Below are 8,094 nucleotides of genomic sequence, written 5' to 3'. Positions count from 1 at the left end.
CATACTACACAATTCTCAAGAACAATTCAGTCCATCCTACAATGATTTTTTTCGCTAACTTGATCAAAAATGAACAACAATTAAATATAAAATCATAACTCTTTAGAGATTCTTTAAGACTCTTAAAAATATAACATTTCTTTAGTATTTACTATGTACCACACATGATTCTAAGTACTTAATCAATCCTATTAACACTTGTAATCCTCACAATAATCCTAGGTGCTAGTTTGTTCCCCTGCCCTTCTTTTTCTATACTTAAAAAAACTGAGGAAATTTTTGCTGATTTCGAAAAAATCCTGCAGTCTACATATAAATTATTCTTTTACTCATTCAGAAAATATTTACTGAGGGTCAACTATATGCCAAATACTGGAGATAAACATAGCATGAGACAGCTATAACCCCTGACCTCATGATGTTTATGGTAAAGCATCAAAGATGAACAAAAAGGACAAAAAAAAAAACAAAAACTGTTTTAAAGGTCTATAAGGAACCATACAGGGAAAAAAAGAACCATACGAGGAGTTAAAATAGAGAATAAAGAAGGAGGTAGGAAATAATTTCTTTACACAGGGCAGTTTGGGAAGGCCTTTCATAAGAGATCATATTTAAGATATAAAGAATGAGAAGATGATAGACATGAAAAAATGGGAGAAAGTTTCTGGGTTAAGAATACCATGTGAACACAATCATCTCAATTATATACACCTAAAATGTCAGCAAACTCCAGTAAAAGAATCTTTTGAAGAAGAAAGGATAATAGACAAGAAAACATACAGCAACATAATTCTGGAAGCTTGAAAGCCGAAAGACAAGTAGCAATTGGCTTGGAAGACCAGAGAGAGTAGAATCCCAGGTCAGCAGCGAGGAAAGCTGAGAACTTATGATATGCATCTCAGAATTCTCAAAAGGCATGGAATTGGCAGCAGCAGAATACTCTGCACTAGAGGTGTGGAACAAGAATGAAAGCTTGAAAACAAAGAGGGATTGGCTGACAGCTGTTTAAGAAGCAACTGGATCCCTAAATTCTCTCCCCTACCTCGCATGCCTGAGGGAACATATCCCCCCAGCTCAGTGGATCTGAAGTTTATTGACTAAAGAGAATATACACCAGAGGTTCTCTGGAATGGAAGAAACCAAACACAGTTGACGGGGGTAACCTACCTAAACCAAGGAAATTTGGTGGGTATTTGAAGTATGAATACTGAATACAGAGCCAAGCTACCCTTACTTAGCCTGCCCTACCCAACACCTAGCAGCCAGACCTTTACCCTTCTGGCTGGTGATTGGAATCCTCTTTTTCCCTCCTTCCTTCTGTGAACCTAACCAATCAAAGAGGAAAGGCCTGAAGACAGACAGTGACATCAGGGGTTTCCCAATAAATGGCCCACCAACGTGCTCAGGTCAGCTCCATAGTCCCAACCTTTAACCATGAAGACAACAAAGGATGACCAGCCCGTAACATGGAAGCCAGACGGGAAGGAACAGAACATCAACTTGGAGAAAAACAATCTGTGTCAGAGAAAAAAAACCTTTTTTTAAAAACTGTTATCAATATCAGAAAGATACTTACTCTATCCCCAAAAAATGAATGTTGAGGTCCTATTTAAAAATAAAATGCAGAGAACAAAACAAACACACAAAAGAGTCCTTGCAAATTTAAAATATGATCCTAGACTTAAATAATCAATAAAAGGGCTAGAAGAGAAAGTTGAGGACATTTCCCCTAAAGTACAAAAAAAAAAAAAGAGAGAGAGAGAAATGATCAATCCAGGAAGTCCAACATCAGAATAAAAGTATTTCCAGAAAAGGCAAGAGCAAAACTAAAGAGGTTAAAATCATTAACAAGAAAACAAACTGGTGGTTGCCAGATGGGAGGGGGATGGGAGCCTGGGTGAAAAAGGTGAAAGGATTAAGAAGTACGAATTGACAGTTACAAAATAGTCGTGAGGATGTAAAGTACAGCACAGGGACTATAGTCAATAATATCGTAATAATATAGACAGTGTCAGGTGGGTGCAAGACATCAGCAGGGTCAATTTGTAAGTTGTATAAATGTCTAACCACTGTGCCGTATACCTGAAACTAATATAATAATGAATATCAACTGTAATTGAAAATTTTAAAAATATATATAAATGAATATAAAAATATCATTAACAAAATTGTTAAGAAAATATTAGAATATAGATTAAAAAGGCCTACCGCAATAAGTAGAAATTGACACGTAACAAGGCACATCATTCTGAAATGTCAAAAACTGGTGACAAACTAAAGATTCTATATGTTTCTTGAGATGTTTAACAGTTTACATCACTTAGAAAAGACTAGGAATCAAAAGGGTTTGGGGACTTTTCAAAAGCAGCACCGGAAGCAAGATAATAACGAAGCAAGGCCTTTAAGACCCTGAAAAAAAAATTCTCAAAGCAGAAATCTGTATTCGGGCAAACTGTAAATTAAAAATAAAGATATGCTTAGATATTCATGGTATCAAAAAATGTATTTCCCATGCATTCTTTCTCCTGGGAAAGACCCAGTTGTGCCTCAGGCATAGAGGGCAATCAGTTATGATGACAGCACTGTGGTTCAAGAGACACACTGTTGAAAGCTGTCATCACCAGGAGCCCCACACCCAATATACTGGGTTTTTAACCTGAGGCAGAACGCCTGGATGAGTGAGCCCCCAGTTCTTACTTATTATTAAACTAATGAAGTTCCTACTCTCTTCCACAGTCTGAGGATGTTCGTTTTGCTCCCAAAGAATTATTCTTCGACCTATTTCTAAGAACTAGGGGTAGGTCATGTTGAGCTTAAGCAGAAAATACAGAGTAAGCCACTTCCCAACCATATTTTTACCAGAGGTCCAGTACCTGGCTCACGTTTCTGCGTCTACCAAAAGCCCCAACTGTGGTGAACCCTGCTCTCCCTGGACTCACGCTGGACTTTACTCAGTGACATCCATAGAAGAATTCAAGTTCTGAATCAACCCAAGCCCCTCAACTAAAAATAGACCGATCAAGGAAGATGACAACTTGAAGACTGGCTGACAATATCTACAACAAACCTAGGTGGCAGGGTAGCCCTGTGAACCATTCATCAGAGGATGGGGACAAACTTCTGACAACTACACGCCCCTTGTGGTATCAGCATCCATGCTAGAAGACACAGACAGGAGGCTTTTGAGCCTCTGATGGTTCTCTGAATAGGGAACGCCCAATTCGCCCAGAGGTATTCATAGGAATTTGGGTGGCCCAATCTGAAAACAGAAGTGAAAACAAGGAGGGGGTCCTCCGGGTAATAAGATCTATAGTGAGGGAGCAGACTCTCAAACCTAAAAATTAACAAACCAAAGCTCCCTTCAAGATAAAGCATTGCGTTCAGAAGAAACTGTTGAGAATAAAATCCCCATTGAACAGCGTAAGGATATTAGATGCAAAGGAGAAACAAAGTCCAAATAAAAGTGGGGAAGGAAACTGAGAAAGCCGGGATCAGAAAGTACAGCAGAATATTTTTATCACTTTGCAAAACGAGAAAATAGAAGAGGAGCCCCAAAATTACAGGGAAATTTATTTTACTTTAAAAATGAACAACAGAAAATCCCATATGAATTTCATAAGAGAAAGAAAATAAGAAGCAGAGACATGAGCACTAAACAGATGAAAAGTATAACTTCATGTTTCAAAATAAGTTAAAAGAAATGAAGAAAATGATTTAAACTGTTATTAAACCCACTGAAATTAGGTGACTAGAGAAGAGAGATTTCTAAAGGAAGGTGAAAGAACTGTAGAGAAAATTATAAATAAAGAAGCTTTTTTAAAATGAAGACTCAATCGATAGAAACATAGAAATAAATAAACAGTGAATAATGCTTATGACAAATAAAACATGAAAAGGAGAAATCTTTAAAAATTAAAAAGAAATAAAGAATAGTATGGATGTTCCTCAAAAAATTAAGAATGGCGTTACCGTATGACCCAGCAATCCCTCTTCTGGGTATCTACCCAAAATTTTTTAAAATACCTATTCATAAAGATACATGTACCTCGATGTTCACTGCAGCATTATTCACAGAGGCCAAGACATGGAAGCAGCCAAAGCGAGCTTCAATAGTTGATTAGATAAAGAAGATGTGGTACATATATACCACATGGAATCCTACCCAGCCATAAGAAAAAATGAAATACTGCCATTCGTGACAACATGGATGGATCTTGAGAGTATCATGCTAAGCAAAACAAGTCAAACGGAAAAAGCCAAGAACCATATGATTTCACCTATATGTGGGCTATTAAACTGAAAGCAACAAATGAACAAGTAAGACAAATAAACAAAAACTCATAGACACAGATGACCGTAAGGTGACGGGAGACTTTGACTTTGGGTGGTGAACACACAATGCAATATATAGACGATGTATTATAGAATGGTACACCTGAAACTTATATAATTGTATTAACCAATATCACCTTCAATAAATTTAATAAAATGTATTTTGAAAAAAAAAAAAGAAATGAAGAGGTTTCTGGTTATGATAAAAGAAACTTCTACCAACAGTTCTTCCTTCTTGTCTCACAGAAAACAACTACAAAGCTTGGACATGACGAAAAAGCAACTGCCTGAGAGCACAGGAGAATGGACGGACAGACCAAGAGGGAGTTCTCGCTGCCAAGGAGAAGAGGAGAAAGGCAGCTCTATGAGAAAATGCCCGTCAGTGGTGCTTAGCCTGGGGTTAAGTGCAGTCCATGCAGCATGCACAGTGGTGAGGGCAGACACGGAAAAGCCCACAGTCTTTCTGACACAAGGAACCGGAAAAGGAAAGCTGGCAAACTGCAAATATTGAAGCGAGTGGGAAAATCCCACAAGGGCAAGGGGACCAGCAGAGCGAATATCTGTCTCCCTGACTGACCCCTTAACCACACAGATAAAAAACAGACTCAAAGCAATCCAGCTCAAGGCAAAAGATCCAAACAGAGTATAAACAACAGAGTTTATACAGTTCAAGCCCAGCCAAGAGAATGACCTACTAAAATAAAGGAAACACTATTCATCAGTGGGAAATAATAGAATCCAAAGTCTCCATGACTTAACATTTATAATGTCCAGGATACAGTTCAAAATTGTCCAACATACAAACCAAGAAAATGAAACGCATTCTCAGAAAAAAAGAAAATCATTCTAGTTTGACCATGAAATGAACCAGATGTTGGAAGAGACAGGTATATACAACTACTATAACTAGCCCCGGTAAAGTAAAACAAAACATGCTTTCAATAAATGAAACGCTCATCGAGAAATAAGAAGTCCCAACACGAAATACAAATAATAAAAGAAGAAGAAGATGGAAATTCTAAACTGAAAAACATGAATTTATGAATAAAAAAATTCACTGGATGGACTAAGCCAAATGGACATGACAGAGGAAAGAGTTACATGAACTTGAAAATACAGCAACATAAGGTTTTCAAGGTTGAAGAACAGAGGGAAAAAAATTTGAGAAAAAAAAATGAACAGAGCCTCAGAGACCTGTTACATAACATCAAACAGTAAAATTAAAGATGTGTAATTGGAATACCAAAGGAGACGACAGAAAGAATGGGGCAGAAAAAATATTCGAGGAAATAATAGCTAAAGATTTCCCAAATTTGATTTTAAGAAAAATTTTTACACACAAAATGAAAAGTAAACACTGAACAGAATAAATATCTTGCAGCTTATGCCGATATTAGCCCATATGATACTCAAACTGTTAAAAGCCAAAGATAAACAGTATATCTTGAAAGCAGCAAGGAAAAAACGATATATTACATACATATTACAGACATATGACAATTGATGGCTGAATTCCCCTCTGAAACCATGAAGGCCAAATGGAATAATATCTTTAAAGTACTGAAAAAAAAACTGTCAAAATAGAGTTCTACATTCAGTAAAAATATTATTCAAAAATAAAAGCAAAATACAGACATTTTCAGACAAAGAAATCTAAGAAATGTGGTCACCAGCAGAGCTACACTATAAAAAAGGCTAAAGGAAGTTTCAGGGCTGAAGAGGAAAATATTTTATTTTTTCCTCTTAATTTCTTTATTAACCATATAACTTTAAAATTAAAATCATAACATTATCTTGTGGCATATACAACATATGTAGATGTATTACATACAACAACTATACAATGAAGAGGGATGTGGACATATAAGGCTGCAAGATTTCTATATTTTAAATAGAGTGGTACATTATTAACTGTATGTTAACCATGAAAAATTAACAATATACATTGTAATTGCTAGGGCAACCTTTACTTAAAGGTACAAAAGACCACACCTAAGAAGCCAACAGGAAAGTTTTAAAGGTTGAAAGAAAATGAAGCAAAAATATATGCCACTTACACAATAAGCAAAAGTAAGCTGGATTAGCATTATTAGTATCAGATAAATAGATTTCAAAACAAAACATATTAACAAGGATAAAAAAGATACTTCATAATGATAAAATTGATGATTCAGTAAGAAATCATAAGTCATAAATGAGTATGAACCCAATAATAGAGTTTCAAAACACATGAGGCAAAAACTGACAGATTTAAAGGGAAAAACAGATAATTCTATGGTCATAGTTAAAGACTACAATTAGTTGTTATCAGCAACTGATAGAAAAATTAAACAAAAAGCAGCAAGGACACAGATTTGAACACATCACCCAGCAATTACAGAGTACACATTCTTTTCAAGTACATATGGAATATTTACCAGTATAGACCATATTTGGGGGCCATAAAACAAGTCTCAGTTAATGCCAAAAGATTGAAATTCTACAGATTGTGTTCTCTGACAAAAATGGAATTGTTAAAAATCAAAAACAATAAATGAGATAACTAGGAAAAATCCCAAACATCTATAAATTAAACAACACACTTGTAAAGAAACTTTGGATCAAAAATATTACGGGATAAATTAGAGAATATTTTGAACTGAACAATAAGGAAAATAAAACCTATCAAAATCTGTGAAATGCAACTAAAGTAGGGCTTACAAGGAAATTCATGACTTTATGTGTCTATGTTAGAAAAGCAGAAAGGTCTGAAATCAATAAAATAAGCTTTCACTCTAAGAAACTGGAAAAAGAAGAGCAAATTACATCCAAATCAAACCAAAGAAAGAAAACAGTACTGATAAGTACAGAAATCAATAAAACAGAAAAATAGAAAAAAATCAAAACCAAACACTGGTTCTCTGAGATCAATAAAATTGATATACCTCTAACTGGCCAGGTCAGGAAAAAAGAGAGAGAGATAAATTGCCAATATCAGAAGTAAAAAGACATAGCAAGAGTTCCTACAGATGCAGGAAGGATAATAGGGATTATTACAAACAAGTTTATGTCAATAAATGGACAACCGAACAAATGTGTCAAATGGACAAAATAGGCAAATTTCTTGAAAAACTCAAATAACAAAGCTGATTAAAAAGAAATTACAACAAAGAAAAAAACTTGAACAGTTCCATATCAACTAAATTGAATTTAAAATTTAAAATCTTCCTCCCCTTGCCACACACACACACACAAAAACAACAAACACCTTCAGACCACAATGGCTTCGGTAGTGAATTTTATCCAAAATTTAAGGAAAAATGAATATGAATTATATACAAACTTTTCAGAAAATATAAAAAAGAGGAACACTTCCAGACTTATTTTAAGAGACCAATTTTACTCCGATTCCAAAACCAAAGATATCTCAAGAAAAGAAAACTATAGACCAAAATCAATCCTAAACATAAATACAAAAATCCTTAACAAAATATTAGCAAATGGAATACAACAATATTTTTAAAGTGTATGTATTATGACCAAATGTGGTTTATTTCAGGGATGCAAGGTTAATTTAATATTGTGTAAGACTCAAAGATTTCTAGCCAAGACCAAGAGCAAGGCAAGGATGTCCACCACACCACTTTCACTTACATTGTTCGAGAGTCTTAGCCAGTGCAACAAGGCAATAAATATAAGTAAAAGGCATAAAGATTGAAAAGACTGAAAACTTTACTCACAGACAACATGATGGTATGTGTTGAAAATCTTACATAATACCCC

This window comes from Pteropus vampyrus, unplaced genomic scaffold (genome assembly GCF_000151845.1).
Source record: "Pteropus vampyrus isolate Shadow unplaced genomic scaffold, Pvam_2.0 Scaffold219, whole genome shotgun sequence".
Taxonomy (NCBI): domain Eukaryota; kingdom Metazoa; phylum Chordata; class Mammalia; order Chiroptera; family Pteropodidae; genus Pteropus; species Pteropus vampyrus.
Note: the sequence above shows the minus strand (reverse complement) of the source record.